Raw genomic sequence first — 15,399 nt, 5'->3', positions numbered from 1 at the left:
TTTTTGATCGCATTTTTTTCCACTTTTTGTTTGGCGATATGATGAAAAAGCATAGTTTTTTGCTCCGTTTTTTTTTTTACTTTTATTACGGTGTGCACAGAAGGAGTTAATTAGTGTGACAGTTTTATAGATCGGGTTGTTTCGGACGCGGCGATACCAAATATGTGTACTCTTTTTGTTTTTGCATAAATATACAGATTTATTGGTTTAATATTTTATTTATTTACTTTTATTTATTTTGTGATTTTTTTTTAACAGTTTGAAAACATTTTTTTGACTTTTTTTTTTACATTTTTACTTAGTCCTGTATGGGACATTAATTTTTATTTTTCTAATCACTGATCTCATGCAATGTAATAGACATATATTGCATTGGATGAGATCTTTGCTGACAGTTTTACACTGTCTGTCTCCTGCTAGAGTTCAGCTGCAGGCTGAGCCTAGCAGGACACCATATATGGCAGATCTGGAGGCGGTCATGTGACCTCCAGCTGCCATAACAACGGCAGGTCCTGGAAGGCATCAGGGGGCCGTCGGAGAGGTAAGTTGACGACCCCCTCTCCTCTCACTATCTTCTATATGCCGCGATCACTATAGATCGCGGCATATAGAAGATAGCAAAGGGTTAACATCATTGGGACCTGATCCAATCAGGTCCCGATGATGTCCCCTGTCAGAGCTATCGCTCTGCACCGCACTTGCCAGACCCTGGGGGTCCTGAGCGCTGCGGGACCACCCACCGTTTTTAAACGTCGGCGCTGCACAGAGCCCAGGCAGTGCCGACGTTTATGTACAGTGGGCGGTCCTGAACCGGTTAATAAAAAACAAATATAATCCCATCTCACTTGTTTATTTTCACCAGGTAAACCAATATCAGTGCACAAAATTTAGAAATAAACATTTCTGACATGCAAAAACAAAAACCCCAAAAATTTGTGATCAATATAGCTACCTTTCTTTATGATGACACTCAACAGCCTTCCATCCATAGATTCTGTCAGTTGCTTGATCTGTTTTCGATCAACATTGCGTGCAGCAGCCACCACAGCCTCCCAGACACTGTTCCGAGAGGTGTACTGTTTTCCCTCCCTGTAGATCTCACATTTTATGATGGATCACAGGCTCTCTATGGGGTTCAGATCAGGTGAACAAGGTGGTCATGTCATTATTTTTTCTTCTTTTAGACCTTTACTGGCCAGCCACGCTGTGGAGTAGTTGGATGCATGTGATGGAGCATTGTCCTGCATGAAAATCATGTTTTTCTTGAACGATACCGACTTCTTCCTATACCACTGCTTGAAGAAGTTGTCTTCCAGAAACTGGCAGTAGGTCTGGGAGTTGAGCTTCACCCCTTCCTCAACCCGAAAAGGTCCCACAAGTTCATCTTCGATGATACCAGCCCATACCAGTACCCCACCTCCACCTCGCTGGCGTCTGAGTCAGAGTGGAGCTCTGTGCCCTTTACTGATCCAGCCTCTGGTCCATCCATCTGGCCCATCAAGAGTCACTCTCATTTCATCAGTCCATAAAACCTTTGAAATATCAGTCTTAAGATATTTCTGGGCCCATTCTTGATGTTTTATCTATGTTTCTTGTTCAAAGGTGGTCGCTTTTCAACCTTCCTTACCTTGGCCATGTCCCTGAGTATCGCACACCTTGTGCATTTTGATACTCCAGTAACGTTGCAGCTCTGAAATATGGCAAAACTGGTGGCGAATGGCATCTTGGCAGCTTCACGCTTGATTTTCCTCAATTCATGGGCAGTTATTTTGTGCCTTTTTTGGCCAACACGCTTCTTGCGACCCTGTTGGCTATTTGCCATGAAACGCTTGATTGTTCGGTGATCACGCTTCAAAAGTTTGGAAATTTCAAGACTGCTGCATCCCTCGGCAAGACATTTCACAATTTTGGACTTTTCAGAGCCCGTCAAATCTCTTTTCTGACTCATTTTGCCAAAGGAAAGGAAGTTGCCTAATAATTAAGCACACATTAGTCAACACCCCTCCTCATTACAGAGATGCACATCATCAGATTTACTTAATTGGTAGTTGCCTCTCAAGCCTATGCAGCTTGGAGTAGGACAACATGTATAAAAATGATCATGTGATCAAAATACTCATTTGCCTAATAATTCTGCACACAGTGTAAAAACATACACAAAAATAAATGGAATGGGATAAAAAGTAATGCAGAGAAAGAAAAAAACTCACACTGGTACCGTTGAAACCAGAAGTTTACATCCACTATATAAAAAGACACATATGCATGTTTTTCTCAACATCTGACATGAAATCAGAATAAACCTTTCCCGTTTTAGGTCAATTAATATTACCATAACTTTTAATATTAGCCAAATGCCAGAATAATGAGAGAGAGAATGTTTTAAGGTCTTTTTATTACCGTATTTTTTGGACCATAAGACTTTTTCCCCCCCAAATTTAGGAAGAAAATGGGGGTGCGTCTTATGGTCCGAACCTTACCACATACTTGCGGTGGTGGGTGCGGCGGCAGGGCCGCATCAGCCCTGCCGCGGAGGCGAAGCTGAGTTGCAGTGCGGCGCGAGGCAGAGTGGATGCCGCACTGCAGCATAGCCACAGTCACCGGACAGCAGCGCACGCCGCTCACAGGCCCAGGACCCGGCCCCATCCGGACCACAGGCCCCAGCCAGGCTCCAGCCCCAGCACAGGCCCCAGCCAGACTCCAGCACAGGCCGAGGCCCGAGCACAGGCCCCACCACAAGCCCAGGCCCCACTACAGGCCCAGCCACCAGGCCCCACCACAGACCCCAGGCTCCACCACAGGCCCAGGCCCCGCCAAAGGCCCCATCACAGGCCCAGGCCCCACTTCCGCTGGCTTCCTGAAGGACCTTGCCTCCTGTGACCCTCGCTCCAATGCCCACCAGGTAAGATACGTATTCAGACTATAAGACGGACCCCCATCTTATAAAAAATATTTTTTTTCCTATTTTCCATCCCAAAATTTGGGGTGCGTCTTATGGTCCGGTGCGTCTTATAGTCCGAAAAATACAGCCCTTAATGCAAAGTCAAAAGTTTACATACACTAAGATTACTATGCCTTTAAACAATTCTGCCCATATGATGATGTCATGTGTTTGGAAGCTTCTGTTTTTTGGCAACATCTGAGTTAATTACAGACACACCTGACTGGACAAGAGACTGGACTCCAGCTAGCAATAGAATAAATGAAAGTGATTGGAGAAAGCATCTATCTCATTAACGAATTCTGGACATAGTGTCATATGGTTGGACCGTACATGACAAGCACGTTCTACCTATTGTGTCAGCCTATTTCCTCATAGATTGTAAGCTTGCAGCAGGGCCCTCACTTCTGTAACTGTTGAAATATGTTACATTGTATTGTTTTTATTGTCTGTACATGTCCCTACTTAACCCCTTAGTGTCGGAGACAATTATGTCCTTAATCCCTTTCTGATATGAGGCCTAATAATAAGTCCTTGTGCCTTAATGACCAGGTACGTATTATTACGTCTCACCGATGGCGCCCGCAATGCTCCCAGCACTTTAACCCCCTAAATGCTGCTAACGCAGCATTTAACGAGCGAGCAGAGGAACAAAAGCCCCTCTGCTCTTGGATAGGACACCCCACAATGTCATTGCGGGGTCCCAATCATTGCCATGGTGACCCAATGTCATCATGACGACATCAGGGTTACCAGGCGCAAGCAAGCTAGTTTGATCATGCGCAGTGCATGATCAAACATGCTTGCTTGCAGTGCAGCGCTGATAGCCTGCATAGCATAGGGATGCTCCTGCATCCCTTTGCTATACAAGCGACCAGCCTGCAAAAAATGAAATTCCCACAGTGGGACAAAGTAAAAAAGTGACAGAAAGTGAAAAAAAGGGAAAAAAAAAATTGTAAAAATATAAAAAAAATAAATCAAAAAGTAATAAAAAATAAAAATATTCTGTACCCATAAATAAATATTATGAAAAAAAATAAACATAAACAATAAAAGTACACATATTTGGTATCGCTGCATCTGGAACGACCTGCCCTTTAAAACTGTCCAACTAGTTAACCCCTTTAGTGAACACGGTAAACAAAGAAAAAAAAAACAAAGCAAAAAACAGTGCTTTATCATCATACCACCGAACAAGAAGTGGAATAAAACGCTATCAAAAAGACAAATGTAAATAAAAATGGTACTGCTGAAAATTTTGTCTTGTCCTGCAAAAAAACAAGCCACCATACAGCTCCATCAGTCGAAAAATAAAAAAAAGTTATAGGTCCCAGAATGAAGTGATGCAAAAATAATTATGTTTTCTATAAAATAGTTTTTATTGTGCAAAAGCGCCAAAACATAAAAAAGTCTACATGTAGTATCGCTGTAAACATACTGACAAGAAGAATAAAGCTGCCTTATCAATTTTACCACATGCTGAACAGCATAAAAAAAAAATTCTTGAATTGTTGGTTTTAGTTTATTCTGCCTCCCAAAAATCGGAATAGAAAATGTCAAGTGCCCGAAAATGGTACCAATAAAAACATCAACTTGTCCCGCAAAAAACAAGCCCTTACATGACTCTGTTGGCCAAAATAAGGAACAATTTTAGCTCTCAAAATATGGCGATGCAAAAACTAGTCTTTGCAAAAAAAAGTGTTTTTTAGTGTGTGACATCTGTCAGTCATAAAAACCCAATATAAATCTGGTATCAATGTAATCGCACCGACCCGAAGAATAAAGTCGTCTAATCACACCGCACGAGGAATGGCGTAAAAAATAAATAAAAACAATTCTTCACCTGCTGCTGATTCGTTCATGCTGCCTCCCAAAGATCGCAGTATGGCTCTGCTCCCATTACAGAAGTTTTCTCCCACATATGGGGTATCGGCGTACTCAGGGGAAATTGCACAACAAATTTTGGGGTCCAATTTCTCCTGTTACCCTTGTGAAAATAAAAAAAATGGGGCTAAAAGATCATTTTTGTGGAAAAAAAGTGATTTTTTTAATTTTTACGGCTCAATGTTATAAACTTCTGTGAAACACTTGGGGGTTCAAAGTGCTCACCATACTTCTAGATAAGTTCTCTGAGGGCTCTAGTTTCCAAAATAGTGTCACTTGTGGAGGGTTTTCTACTGTTTAGGCACATCAGGGGCTCTCCAAACGCGACATGGAATCCGCAAATTATTCAAGCAAATTTTACATTCAAACAGTCAAATGGCGCTTCTTCCATTCCGAACCATGCCGTGCGCCCAAACAGTGGTTTTCCCCCACATATGTGTTATCGTCGTGCTTGGAAGAAATTGCACAACAGATTTTGGGGTCAATTTTTTTCCTGTTATCCCTACAAAAATAAAAAATTGGGTCTAAAGTAACTTTGTGTAAAAAAAATTAAATGTTCATTGTTTTCTTCCACATTTAAAAAATTCCTGTTAAGCACCTGAAGTGTTAATAAACTTCTTGGATGTGGTTTTGAGCACCTTGAGGGGTGCAGTTTTTAGAATGGTGTCACTTTTTGGTATTTTCTGTCATAAAGGTCCCTCAAAGTCACTTCAAATGTGATGTGGTCCCTAAAAAAATGGTTTTGTAAATTTGGTTAGAAAAATTAGAAATCACTGGTCAACTTTTAACCCTTATAACTTTCTAACAAAAATTTTTTTGGACATGTGGGAAATGTTATTTATTAACTATTTGGTGTGACATCTCTCTCTGATTTAAGGGCATGAAAATTCAAAGTTTGAAAATTGCAAAATTTTTGACAAATTTCCAATTTTTTCACAAATAAACGCAAGCGATATAGATAAAATTTTACCACAATCATGAAGAACAATATGTGACGAAAAAATCTCAGAATCAGTGGGATCCGTTGAAGCGTTCCAGAGTTATTACCTCATAAAGTGACAGTGGTCAGAATTGTAAAAATTAGCCTGGTCACTAACGTGGAAACAGCCATCGGGGTAAAGGGGTTAAAGTCATATCTTACTGCAATTGAACGAAAAATATAATAATAAAAAAAAACAATGTGACACTATGTTTTATTGTATTTTGTGTTTTTCAACTTTTTGCACCTTTTTTGTTAAAGACACTGCAGCCAGATGTTACTTACATACTGCATTTTTTTCTTTTGTTATTGGTGTTTTGTCAAAACCTAGCATACTTTGGGTACAGTTAGGGTATGTGCACACGTTGAGTATTTGATTGCAGAAATTTCTGCAATGTTTATGCATCTCTAGAAATTTGTTGGCAGCAAAAACTCAACAGAAAATACACACTTTTTTGCCCTACGTTTTTGACTGATTTGAGTGAAGTCAATGGTGAAAAACACACAAAGAATTGACATGCTGCAGATTATTTTCTGCTCCAAATCTGCAAGTCACAAACAGGGCTGTGGGCATTTCATAACTTTCCCAAATTCTTATGAAAACATTTTCAGCACATCCTGCATTGTACTAATGTACCAATTTAATATATATTTTAAGAGTTCGTGAGTTGGTCCATTTTAGACCGACTCCACAGACCTGGTCACAAATACTTAAAGTGTACATGACACTTCAGGTTTCTCATTCACTTTGCTGGCATCAGGTTTTGCTTCAGGTTTTGTGACAAATCAACGCAGAAAAAACGCGTCAAAAACGCACCAAATCGCTATGTGCCCACGATGCAGAAATGCTCAGGATTTTTTCCTGAGCGTTTCAGCATCTCCCTGGCAGAAAAAAACGCATGCGGATTGTACATGCGTTTTTCCTGCCAGGGACATGCGGAAGTGAAGCGTTCTTCACATGCATTTTAACATGCGGGTTGTCAAGCGATTTTAGCATCACTTGGAAAGTGCTTGTCAACATGGTCAACTATATAAATCCATGCAAACTGCATGGATTTATATAGTGTGACCGTAAAGAATGTTTAAAAATAAAAAAATAAATCTATACTTACCTTCTGATGGCCCCCGGAGTCTTGCTTCGCTCCGTTCTCCCTTGCCGGCAGCTCGCGGTACACTACACTGAAGGACTTGCCGACGTCAGCATTGCGTGACCCTTCACATGACTATGACGTTAGGGCAGGTCCTTCAGTCCATCGCAAGCTGCCGGCAAGGAAGGACGAGCGCAGCGGGGGCCGTCAGAAGGTAAGTATCATATTTATTTTTTATTTTATTCTTTTTTTTCACAGTTTCTATGGTACCCGGGTCTGGAGGAGAGTCTCCTCTTCTTCAAACCCAGGTACCATCCGCACATTGAAACGCATGGAATGCGCAACTACATATGCAGTGATGCGTCATCCATGCGTTCCAATGCAAGTCAATGGCGGCGAAAATGCAGCACTTCCGCAAAATAATTGGTAGTGCTGCGCTTTTTTCTGCAATGCTAACCCGCAGCGAAATTTCCGCAGCATGTGCACAGCAAATGCAGATTATCATTGGAGAACATGGCAGACCTTCTACCATGCATTTTTTAAGCGTTTCTGCCGCTGTGGAAACGCTTAAAAAACACATCGTGGGCACACAGCCTTAGAGGGTTTTTTTTTCTACAGGACTTAAAAAACACATCAAAAAATGTCTGTCAGCAAATAGAAATGTAAAACACGGATTTTCCGCTGCATATTCACTTGTGAAAATCCATTGTGTTTTACTGTGCCAGCAGATTGTGAGCATGTCAGTTTATGCAGCGCATGTAGGTGGAAATTTCACTCATTGCAGTGCAAACGGTGAAATGTACAGCTCTCCTGCTCTTTCTTCACAATCATATCCACAGAGATAAATGAAAATGCTGATATTACTGCGGCATCTCTGCTGTTGGCCGTCAGCAGAGGAGATGCCATATGGGAAAATAGCCTTAGGCTGTGTGCCCACAATGCGTTTTTTAAGCGTTTCCGCTGCAGAAAAGCTTAAAAAACGCATGGTAGAAGGCCTGCCATGTTCCCCATTGATAATCCGCATGTGCTGTGCACATGCTGCGGAAATTTCCGCTACAGATTATCATTGCGGAAAAATCCTGTGACGGTTCACGCGACTGCTGACGTCGGCAGGTCCTTAGTGTACCGCAAGCTGCCGGCAAGTCGAGACACATCGGATAAAGACTCCGGGGGCCATCAGAAGGTAAGTATATTTTTATTTTTTACCATTCTTTCGGTCACACTATATAAATCCATGCCGTTTGCATGGATTTATATAGTGTGACCAAGTTGTCAAGCACTTTCCAAGTGGTGCTAAAATCGCTTGGAAAGCGCTTGTCAACCCGCATGCGGAAATGCATGTGAAGAACGCTTCACTTCCTCTTGCCCCTGGCAGGAAAACGCATGTACAATCCGCATGTGTTTTTTCTGCCAGGGATATGCAGAAACGCTCAGGAAAAAATCCGGAGCATTTCCGTATCGTGGGCACATAGCCTTATAAGTTTTAGGATATATGCACACAGCGTCTTTTAGACTTAATTCTTCTATCTTCTCAATTGTCTCTGTGTGCGTACATCGGACTGCACTTTTTAAAAGTGAAAAAAGATGGAACATATGCACAGCAAGTCTTTTTGACATTACAGCACATATGTTCAGACTTTTTATAATTTTTTTAGGCAGGGTCCAAGCAGCATCAGCCTGACCTAGACATCATGTGCACATACTTTTAGAATGCAGAGGGAAAAAAAAGGTAATACATGAAATTTTACAGAATTACCTCCCTTCAATTATATGTTTTTCCCATTGCTTTAATATTTTAGAAACAACTATGCTATGTGAATCCAATCAGATCTTCATAACTTCCTAATTTGCCACTTCACAGCTGATGACGTTAAACTTCTGCAAGCATAACCTTTTAAAAATACATCTTCAGTCCTCCCTTTGGTAGCAAATTGAGCAGCTTTTACTCAAAGCTTCTAGCTTACTTAGACGATCAATACACATAAACATCCACAGTATGGAAAGTCTATCAAAAGTTCCCTTTACTAAGGCACAGAGTCCCGGCTCCATCCGATGTGCTACAACTGAGCGACCTTGCTGTACATTTCTACATACAATTAGACCCCATAGAAGTCTCTTTGTTACCCAGGACTCATTCACACTTTACTATAAGAGAATCAAATTAATTCTGTTTGTTTCCACTTTTTATATGCATGACATTTTTTCTCATTAATACACAAGATAGTCCAATGGATCCATAATTATGCCATTTTTAACCTGTGGGAACCAATTGATTGTATTTAAATATGCATGTTCTATATTTTTGCAAAGGTCTCGTGTTTGTTCTGTGTTTTTATCATTTGTATTTTGTCAACATGACAAAGAAAAATAAACAGAACACTGATTTTAAAAAAATGGACAACTCCTAGCGAAATATATACAGTATATAAAGACATACCCCCCCCCCACCCCCAACACACACACATAATATAACAATGACAGAACTGAAAGGATAAAAAATGCATGTGGCTTTACCGCAAATTGCATGTTCAATTTTGTACGAAGGTGGGAACAGTGATGCCAGCGCTGATTGGGCACCAGGCACCATGTGTCATTCCACTGCATCAGAGCCCCGGAACCGCAAGTGCCGACAACCGCTGGTTGTCCTAGTAGTGGACAACCCCTTTAACAGCTGCTGCTGTTTATAAAAAAAACGGATTGTACACGGATGACGAATGAGAAAAAAATCATTAGTGTTTTCTGGATGAAATAGATGACTTTTTATATGGTAGTGAAAAACTGGCCTTAGGGAGAGGATGTATCTTTCTACTGCCTGCACTGATACATTATGCCTGAGTAATAGATGTGCATTGCTAAAATAGGAGTATCGAAATAGTATTCAATGGAAGGAACAATTTCAGCTGTGAGGAATAATAGATTTGTTACAGATTTATAGCCTAAGTCAATTTCTTCCCCAACAAAAGCAAGCAAAGGTCTTTTGATCACAAAGTATAATAGAAAGCCTTAAAAATTTTATTATACCATTAGAAAAGAGTTATTTCAAGGCACAGAAAGTGATGGCACATTACAGTTTATCTGAAATCCTCAGGGTCAGTGGGGATCTCAGCAGTTGGATGCCAACCAATCAGATCAGACCTAAAAAAGTACTATAGAAAAAAAACTACATAAAGCCTAAAAGGCGGTGTCTGGTCACACGATATTGAAAACTTTTCTTTGAGATGGGTGATCAATATGAGAACGTTGGGTATCCGACGCCCAGCTCCCCCACCAAATAGCTGTTATAAGCTCCAACAATGGCCAGATATAAACATATTTAACGGAGATGCACTGCACAGCTCCATTCAATGTATAGCAGCTGCTGCTGGGTGCTGAGGAACAGATTTGGAGCTGTTCTGCAGTACCCAGCAGTGGCCTCTTCTAACAGCTAATCAGTGGGGTAGCAGACTGTCAGACTCCCATCAATCTGGTATTGATGGTCTATCACAGGGTTTCTCCACATATTATTTATATGGTATGTCAATCCAAAGTCATGTCCTAGTGTGAAAAGTGTGTGTGAACAAATGTTTCTGTGTGGAACGACTTGAATAAGTATAGATCTCCCATCAGCAATTCCTTTCATCTTAAAGGGGTCGTGTAGGCTTGGGACTTGTGTGTGCTGTACTATAATGATTCCTTTTTCTCCCCAGTGCGATCAGGTGATGGAATACATGTGATCTGCATACTTGTGCTCACGTGCTGACTAGACATGTTTGGCTTCTCTCAATAGTAGAGAATTGAGAGAAGCTGGGTGAAACCACTCAGCATGTGACCACTGATATGTAAATCGCATTTATGCGGTACTATGACGGCAAACCCACAAGGGGGATACAGGGGAATTGTAGCAGCCTGTGCATCACACACTGACACAATTCTGCAGTCACATAAAGGGACTGCAGACTTTTGCCAATAGTCAAACCAACCCCTTTAAAGGGGTTTTCTGCTCTCAAAGTGATGCCATGTAGCTAGAATATGCCATTGCTAAATCACTGGCGACTGTCCAAACTCAGAGATGCCTTCCAATTCGGAGACAGGTTGGGAAACAGCACTGGTGTAGTGTTGCTTTCACTTTTAATGGCCTTTTTAGACGAGATGATATTCCGTGAACAAGTGTTCGTAGGAATGTTCGTTCCTGTTTATCTGCTGGTGTAAACTTGTTTGCAGTCACCTAACATAAGCAAAATGCTAGTTTCATCGGGTGACCTGATTTATATACATACATAAATATTATCGCTATTGGCACCACATCACTGTGTACAGCCTCCTTCACATGCCAGTGTGTCCGGTACTTGTGGTGTCCATTTCCACACGTACTGGAGACACTTACAAACGTAGACCCATTCATGGAAACATACGTCAGTGTGTTTCCACAGACTATGTGTCCGTGGGAAAAACACGCTGACATGTCCGTTTTTTAACAGCAGCATGGGCTGCAAAACGTCCTGCACACGTGCATACTGATGACACATATCCATATGTCATCAGCGTGACACATAATGGCGCCTGGGAATCAGCGGTACAGTTCACGCTGATCCCCGGCGTCGGTTGCTGGAGGCAACTCTCATCATTGTCCCCTGTTAAGTGCGGGCGCCGGACAGGTTAATAACGCTATTAACTTGCAGATTAACCCCCGTTTTTGAATGCTAGCAGCGTTATTTCTGGTGACCAGTCACCTTTAATTCTTTTCAGGTGGAAAAAGAAACATAAAACACTAAAATAATGTGGTTGCATAAATATGCATACTGTTAAATTAATACTTTGTTAAAGTACCCTTTGAATTCATGACAGCATTCAGTCTTTTGGGTAGGAGTCTAGCTGCATGGAACATCTAAAATTAGCAAGCTTTGCACACTCTTCCTTGCGGTAGTGCTACAAATCTGTCAGATTGTGAGGTCAACTCTGATGTACAGCGCCCTCTTCAGGTCAAGCAAAGATTTTCAATTTGATTCAGTCCTGGGTTCTGGCTGGGCCATTCTAAAACTGTGATTCTCTTATGGTGAAGCCATTCTTTTGCTGATTTGGAGGTATGCTTAGGGTCAAATTAATCTTAATGTTCAGCTTTTTAGCAGAGGCCTGAAAATTGATGGATATTTGGAACTGTTCAAAATTCCATCCACCTTGACTAAAGCCCCAGTTTCAGCTGCCGGATAAAAATGCCTCAAAGCATAATGCTGCCTCCGCCATGCTTCACTGTGTTTATGGTGCTCTTTTGGTGATGCAGTGTTGACTTTCCGCCAAAAGTATCTTTCAGAATTAAGGGCAAAAAGTTCAGCCCAAAATTTAAATGAATGCAACAGAGGCAGCAGAGGGGCCGTGGCTGAGACCTCTGAGCCAAAGACCCTACCCACAGTCCCGCCCACAAGTCCCATCCCAAAGGACCGAGGAAATTTAACATTATGATTTAATGAAAACCAGGCTGCAGATTTTTACACTAAAGGTATGTATTAAATCAGTGAAACAGCACCATACTGCCCATACCTTTAGTTTAACATGGATATTCCTGCTGATAGGTTTCCTTTAGGATAGAAAAAGTTCTCAAATGATTGTTCTTGGTATGATTTTTTTTTTACATGACAAAAACCTCGCTTTTAGCAGGGGCGTGTAGTATTTTTATATCCACTGTATGTGCATTAGTTGTGAGCGTCAGATTAGTATGTGTACTAGTAGTGAGAATACACAACTGTCATTCCCTGTAACATGTCAGCAGGTCTCTAAGTGCACTAGTAGTGAGCGGCAGGTCAGTATGCTCACTAGTGGAGAGCGGCAGGTCAGTACGCCCACTAGTGGAAAGCGGCGGGTCAGTATGCCCACTAGTGGAGAGCGTCAGGTCAGTATGCCCACTAGTGGAGAGCGTCGGGTCAGTATGCCCACTAGTGGAAAGCGGCGGGTCAGTATGCCCACTAGTGGAGAGCGTCAGGTCAGTATGCCCACTAGTGGAGAGCGTCGGGTCAGTATGCCCACTAGTGGAAAGCGGCGGGTCAGTACGCGCACCAGTGGAAAGTGGTGGGTCAGTACGTGCACCAGTGGCGAGCGGCTGGTAAGTATGCCCACTAGTGGAGAGAGGCGGGTCAGTATGCCCACTAGTGGAGAGTCAGTATGCCCACTAGTGGAGAGTGGTGGGTCAGTATGCCCACTAGTGGAAAGAGGCGGGTCAGTACACCCACTAATGGAGAGCGGTGGGTCAGTATGTGCACAAGTGTGTGGGTCAGTATGCGCACGTGTGGCGAGTCAGTATGCGCACTAATGGAGAGTGGTGGGTCAGTATGCGCACTAGTGGAAAGCGGCGGGCCGCGGGTCAGCACACCCACTAATGGGAGAGCGGCGGGTCAGTATGTGCACCAGTGCGCGGGTCAGCATGCGCACGTGTGACGAGCGGCGGGTCAGTATTCGCACCAGAGGCGAGCGACGGGTCAGTATGCACACGTGTGGCTAGCGGCGGGTCAGTATGCGCACGTGTGGCGAGCGGCAGGTCAGTATGTGCACGTGTGGCGGGTCAGTATGCGCACGTGTTGGCGAGCGGCGGGTCAGTATGCGCACCAGTGGCGAGCGGAGGGTCAGTATGCACACGTGTGGTGAGCGGAGGGTCAGTATGCGCACCAGTGGCGAGCGGCAGGTCAGTATGCCCACCAGTGGCGAGTCAGTATGCGCACGTGTGGCGAGCGGCGGGTCAGTATGCGCACGTGTGGCGAGCGGCAGGTCAGTATGCGCACGTGTGGCGAGCGGCAGGTCAGTATGCCCACCAGTGGCGAGCGGAGGGTCAGTATGCACACGTGTGGCGAGCGGAGGGTCAGTATGCGCACCAGTGGCGAGCGGCAGGTCAGTATGCCCACCAGTGGCGAGCGGAGGGTCAGTATGCACACGTGTGGCGAGCGGAGGGTCAGTATGCACACGTGTGGCGAGCGGCAGGTCAGTATGCCCACCAGTGGCGAGCGGAGGGTCAGTATGCACACGTGTGGCGAGCGGAGGGTCAGTATGCGCACCAGTGGCGAGCGGCAGGTCAGTATGCCCACCAGTGGCGAGCGGAGGGTCAGTATGCACACGTGTGGTGAGCGGAGGGTCAGTATGCGCACCAGTGGCGAGCGGCAGGTCAGTATGCCCACCAGTGGCGAGCGGCGGGTCAGTATGCGCACGTGTGGCGAGCGGCAGGTCAGTATGCCCACCAGTGGCGAGCGGCGGGTCAGTATGCGCACGTGTGGCGAGCGGCAGGTCAGTATGCCCACTAGTGGTGAGCACAGAGCACTATCACACAGGACATCACTACATAGTTCCGTGCAGTGCCCCTAGCACTAGTATGATGCCCACTGTGAGGGGCACAACCGCCATGACAGAACAGTTACTAGTTCAAGCTTTATGCACTGGAGGAACCCGCCACTGTTTATATCGGTGACGACCCCATTATGGCGGCGCGGACATAAATACCGTACACTGGATAGAAGACACATACGGAGAAGCAGCAGCTGCTCGGCCTCGCCGGAACTTTATACCACGGTCTGCAGGTTCTGTGTGCTACAATGCTTCTCCGCCGGCAAAGGGAGCGTTCAAGTACGTGTAATAATGCAGCAGGGTGTGCTTCCCCGGTTGTGGTTAAAGAAGTGCACGGTGAAATCCCCCGGTCACTCAGTACGAGCTCGGTACTACTCTCACGGGCCGAGATTCTCTCAGTCACCGGCCGCAAGATGGCGGATACGGGGGAGGCGCCACATCACGGGGGAGTGAGAGCGGAGGGGACCACGAAATGACGGCTGCGATCTGAGGAGCTGTCTGTGCAGAGTTTGCTGGCACCGGCTGCACCCAGGAGAGGGCCCTGGTATATCTGGCACACGGCAGAGGACTGCCTCCTGGCACTGAGTAGAATGGAGCTGCTCCTGTGAGGGGGTAATGTCACAGCTAGGGGCAGAGCCTCCTCCAGTCCAGCGCCGACAGATGACAGGAAGCAGCGATGGGAATGGGGACATAGGACTAAGTGTGAGTGGTCTGAGGACATATTATGGGGCAAAGAAACATGGATGATGTTATTACATGGGGCTACATGTTGGAGGGCTGTGCATGGAAATGTCGGCTGTTACTTGTCTGGGGCTGTTTATTGTGGGGCTTTCACAGGAAAGAGGTTTAAGTTACATGACTGGGGCTGCAAGGGGAAGGTAATGATAATAAGGGGCTGTGCAGGGGGTTGATGGCAGGATGAAGATGAAAGGCTGTGCGGAGAAGGGGGGATGATGATGAAGGGCTGTACGGAGAAGAAGGGGGATGATGAGGGGCTGTGCGGAGAATGGGGGATAATGATGAGGGGCTGTACGGAGAAGAGGGGGGATGATGAGGGGCTGTGCGGAGAAGGGGGAAATGATGATGGGCTGTGCAAAGAAGAGGGGGATGATGATGAGGGTCTGTGCGGAGAAGGGGGATGATGATGATGAGGGGCTTTGCTGAGAAGGGGGGATGATGATGAGGGGCTGTGCTGAGAAAAAAGGATG

At 44.5% G+C, this 15,399-nt stretch overlaps 1 protein-coding gene across 3 annotated transcripts in view; it reads right to left on the bottom strand.

Annotated features, from left to right (window-relative positions):
- The window catches only part of PPP6R2 (protein phosphatase 6 regulatory subunit 2), a 111,076-nt gene extending 95,884 nt beyond the window's left edge, over nt 1-15,192 (bottom strand). The window contains exon 1 of one of the 3 annotated variants that reach the window (XM_073652582.1): nt 14,373-15,192. The gene's annotated coding sequence lies outside the window, so the exon portion shown is untranslated. Of the gene's footprint in view, nt 1-14,352 lie in introns of all 3 variants that reach the window. The other 2 variants (XM_073652581.1, XM_073652580.1) reach the window with 2 other exon arrangements.
- Nucleotides 15,193-15,399: the final 207 nt, after the last annotated feature.

The sequence above is a fragment of the Phyllobates terribilis genome, unplaced genomic scaffold (assembly GCF_046119375.1).
Source record: "Phyllobates terribilis strain yellow unplaced genomic scaffold, ASM4611937v1 Scaffold_11__3_contigs__length_659146591, whole genome shotgun sequence".
Lineage (NCBI taxonomy): Eukaryota > Metazoa > Chordata > Amphibia > Anura > Dendrobatidae > Phyllobates > Phyllobates terribilis.
Note: the sequence above shows the minus strand (reverse complement) of the source record. Positions and strands in the feature narration are given on the sequence as shown.